Source organism: Microtus oregoni, unplaced genomic scaffold (assembly GCF_018167655.1).
Source record: "Microtus oregoni isolate MIOR12 unplaced genomic scaffold, Mior012 000008F_ref0000371, whole genome shotgun sequence".
Taxonomy (NCBI): Eukaryota; Metazoa; Chordata; class Mammalia; order Rodentia; family Cricetidae; genus Microtus; species Microtus oregoni.
In genome coordinates, this window is record NW_024543067.1 from 17,620,602 (window position 1) to 17,640,345 (window position 19,744).

Below are 19,744 nucleotides of genomic sequence, written 5' to 3' on the forward strand. Positions count from 1 at the left end.
TGGTAATCTTTGACAGTCATTCTCATGGCTTCCTCCACAGCAAAGTCTATAGCCAAAGGCCTTCATGATTTGGTGCCAAGTGACCCTTCTGGCCAATTACTCCTTGTTTCTTGTGCTGAGGTCTGTGACAACCAAGCTGAGACACTACCTTTCTGTGTGTGCATCACGCTTTCCCACCATTTTAGGTCAGCTTGAGCTGTTCACAAAATTCCTAGTGACTGAGTAGCCTAAAGTACTGGGAGGTCCAAGATCCAAACACCAGTAGTCAAAGTAAGAGGCGGGCCCATCTCTTTGCTCTCAGGAAACTTTCTTCTTCTTTTAGTGATGGAAAGAAAGGTGTCTCTTTGTAAGGGCTTGAATCCCACACACACAAGAACTGCATCCTAGGACCTATCAAAGCCCCACCTCCCACACCAACACCTTTGGGGTAAGAGTATCAGTGTGTGGATCCAACATCATCACCCTATTGTCTCCCCTCCTGGAACCATCCACCATGGACCTGCAGGAATGCACCATCTAGCCAGCTTTCCCAACTTCTCCCCGTCTTCCCCAATCAATATCTGAATTTTTCATGTTTTATGTTCTTCTGACAGAGGTCTGCTTGCTTTATCTTGTGAAGCGGGTTAAGCCATCAAGCTCAGTGTGGTCAGAACTGGATTTAACTAAGGGCCGGCCACTGAGCCACTTCTCAGAGTTTGTGTGACTTCCTCACCTGCCGAGGCTCAACTGTGTCCTTCTTGAAGTGTCTCATGGGATGTTTGCATATGGAAAAAGATTTATCCCCTTAGTAATCACTATGGAGCTACATATTTACTGGGCAGGACCACTGTCTCTCTCTGCACACACACACTTGTGCACATGGATGCACACGTACTTGTAAGCAGGTGTGGAGGTCAGATGACAGCCTCAAATGCTGCTCCTCAGACATCTGCCTTTAGTTTGAGAAAGAGACTCTTACTAGCCACTAATTTCAGCTTGTAGCCTGTGCCCAGCCTTTTATGTGGATTCTGGGGATCTGAATCCAGGCCTCAGTTGCTGCGCACTTTGCAGGTCGAGGCATCTCCCAGGCTGGGTCTCCCTCCTTGACTCTGCAGTCTCCACCTGTGATTTTGCCTTGTATCTACTGGTCACGTGATTATATTTGTGCACAGACCTAGTCTGGAAGCTAAGGCTTGTTTTGTTGTGAAGTTACCGATTCTAGACTCAGTTTTGCTTCCTTTCCCTGGGTCTGATTTCCAATCATCTTAATAAACAAGAACTAAGAGTGAGAGGCCTGGATTCAGGAGTAAGGGCAGGCGAGACATGAGCACAATGACGAAACTTTCAGATGCTCCTCTGGTGGAGGTTCAAAGAAGGTGTGATGAACTCTTATCATTTGCAGTAGGACATTACTGGTTACCATCACAGAAAGACCTATTGTACATTCTGTTCCCATAATTTATTAAAAATGTCATTCTTTATTTCTCAAATAATGGCAGTCTGAATATATTTTTTAAATTATTTTAAAAACTAGGCCTGAATTTTGCATTGTACACCCTTGACTTTCTGAAAACGTGAATTAGATGCTGAGCAATAAACTTTGGGGCTGTCATTCCCAAGGTCAAGAGAATGTTTTTCAGAGAAAAGTGAAACTTTGTATTTGGGGATGCTTGTAATACATCATGGGTGTTGAGTAAATACAATTTCTCTTTGTATAATCCACAAATAAAATCACAGCTCACTTTAAAGCACTCTATTCACCTAACAATCCAGAAAGTGAATCCCTTAAATCATGCTAAGCATCTTAAACGGAGGGTGCTGTCAAATTCTTGGGTTAAAGCTGACTTCCCAGGTGGAAGCATAGGCAGTGGCTGAACACTGGAAGGGGAGGTTTGCAGAGGGGACTTGAGCCCTTAGTTGGTCCTGTTAAAAAATTTAACAGATCACGGTATTTCTTTCTATCCTATGTATTCACTTTCTGTTGCCAGTGAAAAAAGCTAGCACATATGTAATGGCTTCTAACAGAACAGTTGTGTTCTCCTAGAATTCTGGAAGACCGATGTCTGAAATGGGATGCATTGGGTTAAGTGGGATGCTGGCAGAGCTGGCCTTCCTGACCACCCTTAGAGTCAGAGCAGACTCTGGTCTTTGTTTAGGGGCTAGTAGGTGTCAGCTGCACCCTCTAAACATGCGTCTGCGGCCATATGACCTTTCTCTCCACTGTGTTCAAAATGTGACTTTCTTCTTCGAAGGGCATTTGAGGTTATTGGGCCTTCTCAGGATGATAGACGATAATCTCTTGACTCAAAAACTTGTCAATTCCATCATAGCTCTAAAGTCCCTCTGCCAGACAATATGACATTCACAGATTCCGTGAATGAAGACAGGCAATATTAGATATCATTAATCAGTCTATTGAATTTTGTGTTTTCAAAGCTGTTCTACACGCAGACTGTCATATTGGCTTTTAAAGAGTGGACCATAAATAAGTTTACCAGAAAAGAAGAATAAGATGTTTTAAAGGACTACTTGTTGGGGTAGAGCAGTGACGTGGGCCCTTTGGGGTCTTACCTCTTAACAGACAGAGTTTGGTCAACACCTTGCAGATTTTCCTTTTCATTGAATATGCTTCTGTTCCATTCTTCTCTGTCCAAATCCAATTGATAGACATTCCTCAGAAAGGTTTGTGGGTGGGTGAACGCTCACAGCGCTCACTTCTTCTCATTCAAAAGGGATCTATTCACACTTGACTGCGTAATCAATCATTGCAACAGCTCCTCACCACAGCACCCAGCATCTCCGTATGATCGCAGGGCCCCTGGGTGACACTGGAATCCCCAGGAATCGCTGTGCTTAGTGGAAGAGATTCTGTGATTGAAATAGAAATGGGGAAAGTTATCTCTCCTTGCCTAATTATTGTATCTTTCTTCATAATTCTAGGTAGGGAATAATTTAAACTTTGACTTTGTTCTTCCTTAATTTTATGAGTTACACTAAAACTCCTGAGAGTCATTTAATTTTATGGAGTTTTGTGCTAATATCCAAATGCGTTCCCGCAGAAATACATTTTTATCTTTGATTGTAAAACTTGAGTTCCCATTTTAACACGTATTTGCTTGGTTCTTATGCTAATTTCAATGCTTATCTTTACAATTGACTTTACTATTATTATTATTATGTATTGACCAAGTTGAATGCCTCATTCTGAAGGGATTGATGTCAGAGTTATATAATACAAGAACAATGGGTGAATGTTACTCATTTAAGAAGTGAAATTATAAATCAATTACAGTGGTGGCTAAACCCCCTTCCTGACATGCCACAATTTACTCCCAATGACATTTAAACCTATCTCACATGCTGAACAATCTGTAATAAATTATGATTTTTTTCTGCTTCTGAAATGAAGCTATAATTATGACAGTTGAATTCTTGTTCTGGGAAATAAGGTGGCATTTAATTCCTTGAGAACAAATGACACTCACAAAAGAACAGTTAATTATTCTCAGCTGCAAAGGAAGGGAGGAGGGGAGAGGAAAATTATGAAAAAGAGCATGGGTAGTATTCTGGGAAATAACTATTAACCAGTGCTTAACTAAGTAAACCGCAGTTGAACTTCTGGGACTGTCCTGAGCCCCAGTAACACCTTTTATGATTGCAGTCCTCAACAAGCACAGACAGGGAGGACCTGGTGAGCAGAAATGCTCTGGGTCTTTGTATATGGTGACACAAACGCTCTCAGAGCCACCCTCTGCTTCTCAGAATGGAGGCTGGCACGCTAACTCAGCTCAGCCAGACCCAGGGGTGGGGTTGGTATCATGGCATCGGTGTTTCATTACAGATGTCCTAATTCAGCTCTTTAGTGGCCTCAGTCCTCCAATTCAATAGAAGTGAAGACAAAAGCAAACACTATGGCCCCAGAATTTGTTGTTGTTGTTTGTTTGTGGTTTAGACAGCAGTGAAGCTTCCATTGGCTTCTCTCTGATAGCCCTTTCCTGTTCGTCTTGGCAAGAAGCCCTGATGCAATTGAGTGTGCCAGCAAATGGGAGGCCACTCCTCAGAGCCACGCCTGACACCATCAGCTGCATGCTAGCAGCCTGCTATTAGAGATGCCTCTCTCTCAACATCCTTTCTTCCTCCGGGGGAACAGATACTCTAGAGAAGGGCCCTGCTGAGTGGAATTCCCCATTTTGACTGCAATTAGGGATTGTGACTTGATTGATTTGGGGGCTCTCTGAAATGTAGCAGGATCAACACAGTTGCACACAAAACAAGGCATAATCCACTGGGTTAAATTAACGTTAAATCAGAGATGATTGGATTAATTGCTATTACATTTTATCTACTGTGCACATGTGCTGTTGGCAGGGTTTCAGAGCCTTTTTAAAATTAGCTTAGAATGGGGTGAAAACGGTACAGGTGCAAATGATTTGTGCACTGGGTCTTTCAAGTGCACAGTGGGCTCATAAGAAGGTGCATTTTTTTTTTTTCCAAATCGTATTTTGGATGTGATTTACAAAAACCGCACTGAGAATCAACTTGGCATCTACCGCACAGAAGCCGTAGATGTGTTAAATGGCAAGAGGACTCTGTTGGTGAGGAGGTAATTCGGTAAATGGTTATCTTTCAATTGGTGGCCTTGGCACTGTCCCCTGTCTGTTTGCTGTGTTGACATGATTTTCCATCCTTGCGGGAGTCCTTGGGGTTCCGGAAATTAATGCAGCAGAACCCTTAGTGCAATGTCTCGTCCCACGCACACTCTTCAGCGCTGCCCTCTGCAACAGAATTTAAGAGAGAAATGCGCGCATGGCACCAAGCAGGATGGGTTTGCTGCCCTCTGCAACAGAATTTAAGAGAGAAACGCGCGCATGGCACCGAGCAGGATGGGTTTGCTTAAGGGAAATCCTGTGAACCAGGAGGATGAAAGCTCCATGGGGTGATAGATTCGGGCTCAAAGCTAAGATCTTCAGAAGCTGAGGTCCTTGGAGATCTCATTTATGTCAGCGGGCAGCTCAGGCCCAGTGCTGGTGAACAGGTGAGAAATGACGCACCACTCAGGAGGAAGGTTAAGTAATCCCTCTGCTCCTCTCTTGTCTTCCCATTCCCAGTGTTACCCTCTAGGAACTCTTGTTTCCCGGCCTCCACCGGGGCCATGCCAGTTACCACAAGAAAGGCCTTTGCCGATGAAAGGAGACAGAGACAGAGACCCACATTGGAGCACCGGACAGAAATCTCAAGGTCCAAATCAGGAGCAGAAGGAGAGGGAGCACGAGCAAGGAACTCAGGACCGCGAAGGGTGCACCCACAGGCTGAGACAATGGGGATGTTCTATCGGGAATTCACCAAGGCCAGCTGGCCTGGGTCTGAAAAAGCATGGGATAAAACCGGACTCGCTGAACATAGCGGACAATGAGGACTACTGAGAACTCAAGAACAATGGCAATGGGTTTTTGATCCTACTGCACGTACTGGCTTTGTGGGAGCCTAGGCAGTTTGGATGCTCACCTTACTAAACCTGGATGGAGGTGGGCGGTCCTTGGACTTCCCACAGGGCAGGGAACCCTGATTGCTCTTTGAGCTGATGAGGGAGAGGGACTTGATCAGGGGAGGGGGAGGGAAATGGGAGGCGGTGGCGGGGAGGAGGCAGAAATCCTTAATAAATAAATAAATAAATAAATAAAACAAAATGAAATAAAAAAAAGAAAGGCCTTTTTATCCCTACAGACATCTGAATGCAACAGATACTTGAGAGAGCTACCCAGAGAAAATCACTTCAACATATTAGTAACGTATGTAACATTTTTATTCATTAATTTTAAAATGTAGCATGCACATGACTAAGTTTCTGTGATTCCAGCAAATAGAGTAAAATAAGGCTTCCTGACTCTCTGTTACCCCTTGGGGTCTAGTTCCCCTTTCAGAGACCAGCATTGTTAAGAGGTTGTGATTTTCACCTGCCATTTCCAAGATGCACACAGGCTGAGCAAGGTATCCATACAAAGACAATGGGTTCTAAAATGCCAGTACAAGCAGTAGGGAGAAATCCTGGTACCTCTGCCAGTGGCCCACAGTCTGCTACAGTCATACAACTGTAACTCACGTTCAGAGGGACTAGCATGGTCCTTTGCTGGTTCCTTTGCTGTCTTGCTGGAGTTGGTGAGCTCCCATTAGCTCAGGTAAACTGTTTCAATGGGTGAACCCATCATGGTCTTGACCTCTTTGCTCATGTTACCACTCCTCCAACTCTTGGACTGTACTTTGGGAGCTCAGCCCAGTGGGTCTCTGCCTGTGTTTCCATCAGTTGCTGGATGAAGGTTTCCCCTTGATCCAGTGTTGTCAGAAACGCTGTGCTTATCCACCACAGTCGTGATTATAGTCATTTTCTTTGACAACATTTAGGGCAATGTAAAGAGGAGAATAAAGAATGCTGGCATATTCTACAGGAGCAGGGAAGAGCTGAAGATGAGTGGGCTGGAGGAGGGAAGAGGGATGGACACTCCAGAATGAGGAGCTAAGTTTTAGCAGAGTGGGAGGGGTGCGAGCCAAGGTCAGAAGCAGGGGGACTGTAGGGATTTATCTCCGGGGAGGGGACACTAAAAGACAGTGGTGAAAGTTGGAGAAAGAAACAGTGAGGACATGGATGTGCTTAGAGTTTGGCAACCGAATGCAGCTTATGATTTGTATCTGGGCAGCCTTTTAATCAACGCCAGAATGACCAAATATGGCGGTTAGCGAACTACTTGAGTTTACCAGTGTGTTTCAGCCACGCTGCCTTTTCTCTTTAAGGGCAAGCTCACTGCTCTTCTTTCCCACTTGGCAATTCCACTGTCAGACTTGGACGATTTGCTGACATTTTCACACCAACGACAATCTATTTTCATCACTAAATTCGGAATTAGAGATGTTATGCCCATAATATGGATTTAAAACATTTCCCCGCAGAGGTTAATGTGCTTAAAGGTCAGTGGAGTGGGGTGTGTTTTGGAAGAAAGCAGTATAAAGCATTTAAAAAAATATAGATTTGACAGGTCTTTGGCGAGCTTTATTGTCTAAAATGTAACATGTAGTTTCTATGAGATTAATATGCTCACAAAAGAAATCATTACTGGTCCATTGACAGGCTGAACTGTTTCAGAAGCCATTGTAACACCAAATCCGTAGAGCGCAATCTTCGCAGGGCAGCCGTGAAGGTATAACTCAGCCCTGTATGACTGCAAGGTTTAAGTAGAAAGTAAGGTTCAGGTAAGTATTCTGTAACAATGTCGTCCCCAAATAGCAGAGTATTTACGGAGTCGCAGAGAAAACGGCACTGTTCAAAGGGATTGTGCGTCTGTGGAGCAATTAGTGTGTCTCCGGAGCATCTCCTGCAATTCCCAGGGAAGACAGGGAAATGCTATCTAGAATGTCAAGTATAGGGGTCATTGCAAAGGTAATGGGTACCAACACAGAGCTACACACAATTTTAAGGTTTACACATCATTCAAAGAAATTGGATTAGAGTCCAGAACAAAAAAGATGTCTTATATTATTATTTTTTAAGTCTTAAGGGCATCTGATACAGGACAGAATAATATTTACCTGCTTTTGAAATGCAGTGGGCATGAAGGCAGGAGGCTCTATGTCATTCAAGACGTTACCGTTCTGAGCTTATTTTGCTAAACAACGGCCAGGACATATGACATGTAAAAAAAGGCTTGCTTACATTCCCGTGGTCAGGTCTTTTTCCACTTGCTGAGTAATTCTATCAAGGCCTGGGCTAGAGTCTCACACAGGAACTGATTGCCATTTGTTTTCCGTGTGTGTGTGTGTGTGTGTGTGTGTGTGTGTGTGTGTTAGACTTGGACTACTCTCTGTGGACCCAGGTTTGCTGGAGAGAGAGGCTGGACTTCAGTGCTAACGGAAATGTTGCATCTGTGTATATGGTCCTAGCTCTGCTGTGAATGATGCCTTCACCTACAACACCCGTCATACCTCAGTTCCTGGAACCCTTGGTGCTATACAGAGCACAAAGGCAATAGAAGCAGAAGAAAATACTCTCTGGGGGAAGGGATGGAGGGGCAACTGTAGTCCTGAATTTAGTGAATCCTGACATACACAATCTTACACATACTTACACAGTCTTACACAGCATCCGATTCTCTGGGCTTCACCCACTTTCCAGGCCATCTGTTGACATTAAGATGACTTGATTCTAGCTGGGCGGTGGTGGCACACGCCTTTAATCCCAGCACTTGGGAGGCAGAGGCAGGTGGATCTCTGTGAGTTCAAGGCCAGCCTGGTCTACAAGAGCTAGTTCCAGGACAGCTAGGACTGTTACACAGAGAAACCCTGTCTCAAAAAACCAGAAATAAAACAAAAACAAAAACAAACAAACAAACAAAAAAAGACTTGCTTCTCTGTGGCTCATGCAGTTTTGTCCTCTGAACCTGACGTGGTATACGCCTGGCATCACGGGCACCTCCAGTCACTTCTAGGCTGTCCACTAACATGACAACTCTTCTGAGAGCTGGATGAAGTAATCTGAAATTTGTGGGAAAGTCACTCCGTATGTTAAGTCCGGGAGACAGGAGATGAAGAAGCTGTGCAGACATTTGTCCCTTCTCAAGAAACTGCAAGCTGTTTCTCAGAACAGTCTGTCTGGAGACATCCCAGGTGGCTGAGTGGCCACACCTGCTGCCCACCAGCTGCACACATTGAGGCTGGTGGCAATGCTGTGGCCAGGGCAGTGACATCCTGCAGCTTTCCCACCGGCTCCTGCTGCTTTGGGCCTCTGCCTTCTGAACACAAGCCTGTCCAGGCTGAGACACCGCTTTTCTCTCTCATGACCACTTTGGAGGCTGAAAATAAAATCCAGACTTTCCAAGCCTTGAGAACTTGCCTTTTGGACTTTGAGGGATTGAGAGAACAACCGAGCAGTTACTTGATCAGTATCATGTAGTCTAAATGTTATGGACGATTGGCTAGGACTCAATTTGACTGACCTCTTGCTTCCTATGCAAAGTTAGGAAAACAGACACGAATACAAACTGATTAGTTTAGAAACAAGAATCCAAGATCCACGTCACACAGTCACTATTTCCCCAGCCACCGATTCATTCTTCTCAGCTGCCTGTGGCTGCCTAGGACTTGGGAGTGCGGCCAGGCAAACACCAGGAAAGATGATTCTGCCACAGTCCACCAATTTGCTGGCCTCATCAGCATGAATGTCAAATTGTATTCCTGTTGAGACAAGTGTCCTTTAGGTCAAGGGTGATAAATCTTATCTTACTTAATTGCGAGGTTGCTGGGAATGTGATTTAGGGTTTTGGCAAAGCTACAAGGAAAAGAGTAACCTGTGTATTCTAGAGCAGAGGGAATGGGTTCAATGCTGCTGGCTGGAGCAACTTCCTCAGCAGCTGGGCAAGCAGCTGGGAGGGTTTTGAATAAGCATTTCTGCTTAGTCCCCTAGTTCCAGGGGGAAGAGATCAAGTCAGCAGGAGCCAACTCCTGCTTCTACAGTTTGGCTATAAGGTGAGGATAGAGCAGTACCTAGAAGCCAAAGCCAGGTCAAGGTCTAATTGGAAAAGAATAGTAACAACTACTCAGTCTTTTATGTGAACCTTTTCAGCGTTAGGTCGAGTTTGGCTTGTTTAAATGCTGAGGAGAAGGGGTCATCTGTTAGAGTGCAGCTGAGCAGAGAATGCCTCCCTGTCCACCAAGATGACTCAGAACCCCGAGTCTGGGCACTTCCTCTCTCTGACCTCGGTTTCCTTGTCTGTAAAAGGAAGACATTGTTCTGAGGGTCCCCCGATGAGTTTGTTACCTGAAAGCTTTATACTTAATCTTTTCACGGGGTAAAGATGGGTGGTTTGGAGTTGTATTCTTCCGGTTTCATTGAATGACACAGTCCCTGGCGACACTGCCTACTGGTTGGAGCTGGGCAAATACAAGGGACCCACAGGCTCATCAGCCAGCATTGCTGGTCTATGAGGAAGAGCGCACAATTTGTGGGGGGATTGCAAACTCCGGAGACAGAGGAAGTGATGTCCACACTCATCCTGCCATTTCCCAGCTGTGGAAACTTTGTGAGTTGTTTATTGCTTCAGCGGTTAGTCTTCTAATTGGAAGGAGGAGAACAATAACAACCACTTTGTACCATATTGGAGGAATAACATTTACAAGGTGTCCAGTGCCTAGTAGGCACTTAATGAATGGAAGTCATTAAGATGAATTTGCAGATGTACTCAAGATATTTTCATGTATAAGTTTACAAGCACAGCGTATCCCAACTCACCCAGTCTGTATCAAAGAGTGAGCATGGCTTCCAAGACATTTACTGCCTTGAGAATAAAAGTAATATTCAAGCTGAGATTATTTTTCTCTCCCACATGTGGTTTCTCATGCTCCGCATGTGTGGCTTGGATTTTGGAGTCCATTCAGTCATTACGCAACAGCCTGATGTTCCAAAGATGCTGGGCTGGACAGAGAGATGCATTGAAAGCACACACAAGTCCCATCAAGTCAGATCCACGGTGGAGGCAGGAGATGAACTGGGCCAGATGTTTCCAGCCACACACAGGCTGACTCACAGGTGGCCTCTGCTGGTGTGTGCGGCGGCTCAGAGGATAACAGCTCTCCCAGCTGAGTTCTCCATCATGGTTAGGTCAGCGTTCTGGCACAGCCCCAGATTTATGAGCTCCTGGGAAGGCTGAATGCAGATGGAGAAAATTCTGACCCTAGCTGTTCTGGGAGGACCAGGAGTTACCTCTAAGAGCTGTCACTGCCTGACTTATTAGAATTGTATACTTTTGAACTCTTTCTTCTCTGCAGCTTCCTATGGCAGCTGACCCCCCCTCTTGTCCACTCATATTCCTCTCTCTAATTAGCCCCTCGGGTGGAACTGATCCTGAAGTGCTCACCTCCCTCATGACATTGTTGGAGATCTCTTCTTTTATCTGCTCTTCCAGACAGTTCTGAGATTCTGCATAGCCACATACATTCTTCCCAGAAGGCATAGCTCAGAACCTGCAGATTCAAGTTATCTTAGCTTTTCTTCCCTCAGCAGTCCTGACTATACTTTTGTCCAAAATGGATCATATTTCTTTCTTGTGGTTTCCAGTGATGATCTATGTTGGTTAACTCTAGTATTGAGCAATGGGTCTTCCTGATACATTTTTTTTAACCTTGATCATAAAGAAAAGAGAAAATTTTTGACGTGAATTGCTTCTCATCACTAGAAATAGGACTCAATCTCTACAGCACCCAGATACATCCTCTAGACATGGTCCTGTCCATTTCTGTCCCTTTCTAGAACATAAACCCTTAGCCTCTGTTTAGAAACAGCTGCTGGCAATTTAGTAACGAGTCTTCATTTTAATTAATCAACTGCAGTACACACGGGAGGTCTACATTTACTGTGTCAAAATTTTGACATAAGCATGCATACAGGAAAATCAGGCATGCTCAGAAAAATCCAGATGCTTCTTGACAGCATTCAAGAAGTAATCAGAAACCTGTACAGTAGAAATATACAACTGCCTTTGCATAGATAATGTGTGTATCTTTTTCTTCTTACAAAAAGGATACATGCTACGGTTTCCAGAATAAACATAACAGCACAATAACATAAGAACAAATCTATGTGTTTTGGAAGAAAAACAAAGTTTATAAACCCAAGACCTGAGTAACGTGACTTAGAGAAGGAGACTTGTGGAGGAGTGTGAGGCTCCCCAGCCTGCCCCAAGTGGAGACACAGGAGAGACTGTCTTCCTGGACTGCTAGACACACGGACAAGTGTTCTGAGAGCAGGGTGCTCCACTCAGTGGTGGAACAGGAAGATAGAACCTCAACTTCCCGACATGCTCTCAGGTCTCTGGGGTTTTAGGAGAGTGGCATAGAAAAGGGAGCAGTGACTGGGGGATCATCGTGTGAGAGCTGAGTCGCTTTTAGTGAAGATGCCAGTCAAGCAGTGTCTAGTGTGAAGACGCAGGGGGACACAGAAAGGGCTTCCATCCACAGCCTGCAATGCGTGCTCCTCTCTTACGCGCGCGCGCGCACACACACACACACACACATACACACACACACACACACGTGGTGCTTGTGCGTGTCTGTGCATGTACCTTCATATTGACGTGTACTAGGTTCCTATTACTGTATCTGATTTGTGTTGATTTTGGAATGCTGTTTCCACATTCTCAGAACATTTATAAAGGTTAGAAAGTTCCTCTTACCACCTGATTTCATTTCCGGTAAAACAGCTGAATTAAAACAAGCAAGGGGGTGGTGAGCAGCGAGATAGTTCTGTTTTCTGCCAATGCTGGCGACCTGAGTCAGAGCCCCCTGGGTCCACATGGTGGAAGAGAGAACTGATTCCTTCCTTCTTTCTTTCTTTCTTTCCTTCCTTCCTTCCTTCCTTCCTTTCTTCCCTCCTTCCTTCCCTTCCTCCCTTTATTGAAAATAGATTATTCTTTCATATAATACATCCAGACCACAGTTGCCCCTCCCTCCATTTCTTCCAGCTTGCCCCACTTCCCCTTTTCACCAGTTCCATCGCCGCTCTGTTTCAGAAAAGAGCCAGCCTCCAAGACACAGCAGTCAATCATGAAAATTCAAGACATGGGGATGTTCTATTGGGATCTCACCAAGGCCAGCTGGCCTAGGTCTGAAAAAGCATGGGATAAATCCGGACTAGCTGAACATAGCGGACAATGAGGAATACTGAGAATTCAAGAACAATTGCAGTGGGTTTATGATCCTACTGCACGTACTGGCTTTGTGGGAGCCTAGGCAGTTTGAATGCTCACCTTACGAGACCTGGATAGAGGTGGGCAGTCCTTGGGCTTCCCACAGGTCAGGGAACCCTGATTGCTCTTCGAGCAGATGAGGGAGGGGGACTTGATCGGGGGAGGGGGAGGGAAATGGGAAGCGGTTGTGGGGACGAGGCAGAAATCCTTAATAAATAAATAAATTTAAAAAAATAAAAAAAAAAGAAAATTCAAGACAATAAGACAAGGCGAAAGATGACCAGTTTAGACGCCATATCTTCCATTGCAAGGATTCCTTAGTAGGGTCACCCTCACAGGTTCCAGGGGGTTTTCACTATGATAGATAGATTTCCACACAGCCCCCAAGTGTCCCCTAATTCCAGGCGTCTCTCTGCATTTCCCCCTGTCTCTTTCCCGCTAACTGATCCCTCTTGTTCCCATCCCAACTTGCCATTCACCCACTAAATCTTTCCTATTTCACCTTACCCACTAGACCTCTCCTCTTTACCTAACCTTTCTGGTTCTGTAGATTATAGTTGAGCCAGTATCCTTGATGAGCATCCTTTTGGTATATGTCCAAAAGTGGTATAGCTGGGTCTTGACATAGATCAATTCACAATTTTCTGAGAAACCATCATATTGGTTTCCAAGGTGAGTATACAAGTTTTCACTCTCACTGGCAATGGAGGGGTGTTCCCCTTGCTCTACATCCTCTCCAGAATGAGCTGTCTTTGTGTTATTGTTTTTAGTCATTCTGACATGTGTAAGATGGAATTTCAAAGTCATTTTGATTTGCATTTTCCTGATGGCTAAGGATGTTGAACATTTCTTTAAGTGACTCTTGACCATTTGAAATTATTCTGTTGAGAATTCTGTTTAGACTTGTACCCCACTTTTAAATTTTATTAATTGCTTTTTGATGTCCAGTTTATTGAGTTCTTTATATATTTTGCATACTAGCCCTCTGTCAGATGTGAAGTCCATGAAAATATTTTTTATTCTATAGACTGTCATTTTGTCTTTTTGAGTGTTCTTTACCTTACAGAAAGCGTTTCAGTTTCATGATGTACCATTCATTAACTGTTGATTTTAGAGCCTCCATAGGTGTATGGATTTATGTCTTAGTCTTCAATTCTATTCCATCGATCAAATGTCTGCTTTTTGCCAATATAATGCAGTTTTTTTTTTGTCACTATAGCTGGTAGTACAACTTGAAATCCTGGATGGCGATACCTGTAGGACTTCGTTTATTGCTCACAGTTGTTTTAACTATCCAGAGTTCTTTTGTTTTTCCATATGAATTTGAGAATTGTCCTTTCAAAGTCTGTAAAGAATTGTGTTGGAATTTTGATGAGAACTACATTGAATCTGTAGATTGTAGGATGGCCATATTTACTATGTTAATCTACTGATCCATAAACATGGGAAATCTTTCCATATTCTGATATCAATTTTAATTTCTTTTTTCAAAGACTAAAAGATTTTTATTATATAAGTCTTTTGCTTGCTTAGTTATAGTTACCCCAAGATATTTTATATCATTTGAATCTATTGTGGAGGGTGTTGGTTCCCTGATTTCTTTCTCAGATCTTTGATTATAGGAGGGCTACTGATTTTTTTTTGAGCTAATCATGTATCCACTCACTTAACTAAAGGTGTTTATCAGCAGTAGAATTTCTCTGGTAGAATTTTTGGCATTGCTTATGTATACTATCTGCAAATATTGATACTTCGAGTTCTTTCTTTCCATTGTATATTCCCTTGATCTCCTCCAGTTGTCTCATTGCTTTAGTTAGAATTTCAAGTACTAAATTGCATAGACATGGACCTTGTCTTGTTCCTTATTTTAGTGGAATTGCTTTAAGTTTGTGTCTATTTAATTTGATGTTGGTTATAGGTTTACTCTAAATTGACTCTATTATCTTTAGGCACATCCATTGCATTCCTAATCTCTTCAGGACTTTTACGAGAAGAGGTGATTAATTTTATCAAAGGATTTTTCCCGCAACTAATGTGATGATCATGTGGAGTTATATTTTAGTTTATCTATATAATGGATGATGTTTATTTATTTTCATATGTTGAACCATCCCCGCATCTCTGGAATGAAGCTATTTGTTCATGGTGGATGATCTTTTTGATGTGTTCTTGAATTCAGTCTGCAAGTATTTTATTGGGTATTTTTGTTTAAATCTATGTTCATAAGGAAATTGCTCTGTAATTTTCTTTCTTTATGGTTTGGGTATCAGGGTGAATGTGGCCTCACAAAAGGAATTGGGCAATGTTCCTTCTGTTTTTAATTTTGGAATAATTTGAGAAGCATTGGTATTAAATATTCTTTGAATGTCTAGTAGAATTCTGAACTTAAACTGTCTGGCTCTGGAATATTTTTTTTGTGGGGGAGGCATTTAGTGACTGCTTCTATTTCCTTAGAGGCTATGAGTCCTTCTAAATTGTTTATCTGATCATGATTTAACCTTGGTAAGTGGTATCTATTGAGAAAATTATTCATTTCTTTTAGATTTTCTAATTTGGTGAGTGCCAGTTTTTAAAGTATGTCCTTATTATCCTTTAGATTTCCTCAGTGTCTGTCATTATATTCCACTTTTGTTTCTGTTTTTATTAATTTGGATTTTCTCTTTCTCTGTCTTTTGGTTAGTTTGGATAATGGTTTGTCTTTCTTTTTGATTTTCTCAATGAACCAACTCTTTGTTTCATTGACTCTGTGTATTGTTCTCTTTGTTTCTATTTCATACATTTTGTTCCTCAGTTTTATTAGTTCTTTCCATGTACTCCTCTAACCTGTGATTGCTTCTATTTGTTCTAGAGTTTTCACGTGTGTTGTTTTAGTTGCTAGTGTAATATCTTTCCAGTGTCTCTATGAAGGTTCATAGTGCTATGAACTTTCCTCTTATCATTGATTTCATTGTGCCCCATAAGCTTGGGTATATTGTGTATTTATATTCATTGGATTCTAGAAAGTCTTGAATTCCTCTCCTATTTCTGTCTTGACCCATCTTTTCATTTAGTAGAGAGTTGTTCTATTTTTATGAGTTTGTAAGTTTACTGTTGTTGTTGATCTAGCTTTAATCCACCCTAGTCTGATAAGATACAGAATGTTCTTTCAATTTTCTTCTATCCGTTGACTTGTGACCAGGAATCTTAGCAATTCTGGTCAAAGTTCCATGCAGTGCTAAGAAGAAGGTTTATTCTCTCATGTTTGGCTGGAACAATCTGTAAACATTGGTTAGGTTCCTTGGGTGTATAATGTCTGTTAGCTCCAGCATTTCTCTGTTTAGCTTTCGCCTTGATGACCTGCTCGGTGGTGAGATTGTCATAGGAAAGTCTCCCACTAGAAGCATAGGAAAGTCAATATGTGATTTATGCTGTAGCAGTCTTTCCTTTACAATAGTCAGTGCTCTTGTGTTTGGGGCATAGATGTTAAGAATTGAAATGTCAGCGTGGTGAATCATTCCTTTGATGAATAAGTAGTATCTTTCCCCAGAGAGAATTAATTTTGACAAGTTGTTCTCTGATCTTGAGATGTGCACCATGACACATGCCCACATGCTTGTACAAACATATGGAATGTTTTAAAAAAATCAAATTAAGTAGAGAAAGGATAAAACAGCTAGATACAGCACAATGCTTTCTCTGAGTAAATGGGATAATTATTAAACACATGAGTCCACATAAATGTGTATATAGAAATCTTAGAAAAATCAAAGCAAGGACCAGGAGGCTCGTGAATCTGGCTAGCATCCCTCTAGAGTGCCAGCCTTTGCTAAGATGACTTTTTTCCCCCTAATCATTGGTCACCAATGTCAAACAGTGTTAACGATAGGGTTCATCTATCTCTCCTCTCTCTGTTCCTCCCTGCCTCTCTGTCTAGCAGAGAGAGATTCAGAGTGAAGAAAAAGTTCCCAGGTCTTCCCTAGAAGGAGCAGCTCCATAGGGATCTTGGTGGAGTTTCTCTTTCTTCTGCTTCATTTATGGTTTTCCCTTGTTAGCATGCCACTGCTGACAGAGTCTTCCTCAGCAGTTTGCCTTCCACAGAATATGCTGAATTTGCCTGGCAGCTTCCAAGATGAGAGCAATCAGCCTCACAGACAGCAGCCTGCGCACCTGCACCGGCTCCAGCAGGCATGGTGGGCGTAGTGGCTCCATGGCCAGGGTCCTCCTCCTGGCTCACAGAATTCAGAGGACAGCTTCTGAGGGGTGTGCTATGCGCACCTTGGGAAATAGGCTATACAAGTATAGAAACATAAGACTTTGCTGAGCCCCTGGGAGCGTGTGCAGGCTTCTTATATCGATGGTACTGATGTAACTTACACAGCACTCAGCTTTCTAGTAAAGGCCACAGTTTGAGTCAACAGTGTGCGGTAAGGCAGTTTTGAATCCAGCACTAACAGTGAGTTCTGAAGGAATGTTCTCAAACATCACCAACTTTTTTTTTCCAAACAGGGAGCTTGGTTGTTACCTGAAATCTGAAAACATCACTGCCATGGAACAAAAGAGCTCACAAGTGAACCAAATGTGGTCCAGCCCCGCTGGCCAGCAGGGGAAACCGAGTGCTGGCTTTAGGAATCTTCAAGAAAGATGCCATCATGCAAGCACTGTCTTTCTACTGCCACAAAGAGTACACTCCGTAGAAATATGTGTGAGGAATTAAGACTGGAAAGAAGAGCTCTGGGAAAGGTGTCGGAATGGTGTGGTCTCTGTATCTGGAAGGCAAGGTGGTATATACACAGAAGGAAGAGAAGAGAGAATAAGGCAAAGCGGTGAGTTCTTCCAGCAATTGGAGGTTTTGTTGCAACTCTGAACCACTGCCACGCTCCGTTTCCTAGATGTAAATCACACAGAGTCCTCGGAAATAAGAAGGGAACGGGAGAAGTGACCACCACTGGAGAATTACTAGGGAATGCATTTCCTTAAATAAAGACTAGCTGAGGGGATGGGAGCAACTATAGAAAGAAGGGCGGAAGTAGAAGAGGAGGAGCTGGAAGAGGAAGAAGAGAAAGAAACAACAGCAGAAAGAGGAGAGGGGACTTGAAAGGGAAGAGACGGGAGGAAGGAGGAGAAACAGAGGCAGAGGCCTATAGCACAGGATGAAATTCTGGGAAGAGCACAATTACTCTAAAAAGGACAAAGGAGAAACCTTCAGGTTTGAAGAGTTGAGACACCTGTTCTCACAGGGCTGCAAAATGTCAGTTGGGTGTTTGTTGGGTAATGTTCCACTTGGCCAAGAAGAGCACAGATCCCCACTGAAGGGGCGCCTGCAGCAGGCTGGCGCAAGGAGGAAAGCAGAGAGGGGGCCATGGGAACGGCAGCCCTACGTCAATGGCCCCATGTGTCCTCCGACTCCTCAGTTGAATGTTTAAATAGATGCCTGTGGTACACTGTCTGGAATTTAGAAAAGTTTCCTAAGCTGGTCATAAGGTTTGTTTCCGGCAAGACACTTTTGACACTTTTCTTCCTATTGAAAACTCTAGTGAACACGCTGTTTGGTATAGATTTTTTTTGTTGTTGTTGTTTGGTTAAAAAATTTCCATTTCTGGGATTTTGTAAGGTAACGGCACTTGCAATTGTTCCCTGAGACCCTAGCATTCATGCTCTCCTACCTGCCCTCTCCACCACCCCGCCATGTTGGACAGAGTCTCTCTGTTCATGCTGCTCCTCATTGTGCCTATGGCAACCTGGCCTTTCACCCGAGGCTCTCCACCGTGGCAAACGCCACTAATTGTGCACAGAGGTAGGAGTGTGGATTGTGGCTGTGGATAAGACACCATCCCTGCTTGTCGGTTGCTTGGGGTCTAATAAAGGGATGGGACGAGGAGACTGACAGCCCGCATGCTGCTTCACAGTGAAGGAGCCCGGTGGTTCCAACCCTACAGAAGTGTCACTCGCCCCAGGCAGAGGGGAAGGGGGACTTCCCTGAAGAAGAAAGGATAACAATGCCACTGGATTAGAGGAAAACAACAGGGAAGAGTGACTTAGGCACAATACAGAGGTTTTAGTGAGCTCAGCCTAGATCAGGGGGAGGACCTTGGTCCTGTCTTAAAGTGATATGACAGACTTTGTTGACTCTGAGGAGTAGATGAGGGGGTGGAGAAGGGGGAAGGTGGGGGGAGTTGGAGAAGGGGAGGGAGGGGGAACTGGGACTGGTATGTAAAATAAAAAAGATTGCTTTTTAAAAAATGGAAAATAGGGGCTGGAGAGATGGCTCAGAGGTTAAGAGCACTGACTGCTCTTCCAGAGGTCCTGAGTTCAATTCCCAGCAACCACATGGTGGCTTACAACCATCTATAATGAGACCTGGTGCCCCCTTCTGGCTTGCAGGCACACATGGAAGGAATGCTATACATATAATATAATAAATTAAAAAAAATGGAAAATAAATAAAAAACAAGAAAGGTAGAGGGCACAGGTGAGCCTCAGAAAGGATCAAGATGCAGACCAGAGAACCGGGAACAGTTGATTTGTGTTCTGGCCAGGTGTCCTCATGCCCCTGTCGCCTACAGACCTTACTGCCAGGACACCAGCAGCTAAATGTCTAGTTAACGTCGCTTCCTCTTTGACTGAAATATAAATAAAGATGATGGGGCATTCAGCAGCGAGGAAATGAGTCAGGGACTTAGCTGGATGGTTGAGCAATTTCCTTAAATGAGATATGAAAGGAGAATGTTGAAAAGGAGTGGGTTTGGACTAGACTTTATAGTTAGCACCGATACAAAATGCCAGCCGTGAGCACCTGGTAGAGCATTACCGCGTTAGGAGCCATGATCTGGTGGAGTTTCTACAAAGTAACTCCAGCCTAGAAATGAAAAATGAGGGTGTTTGAATTCTGCAGAATCAATTTTCTGAAAAAGAAATGTTGTAGTGAATAATGGACACGGTAAGATGGAATAAGTGAGTAAGTAATATATAGGGAACCAATTAGGGAGAATCGGGAAAGCGCTCAGAGTCACGTGACCGATGGCAAAGGGTTTGTGGTAAAGAGTTCAGTAGCAAAGGTACTG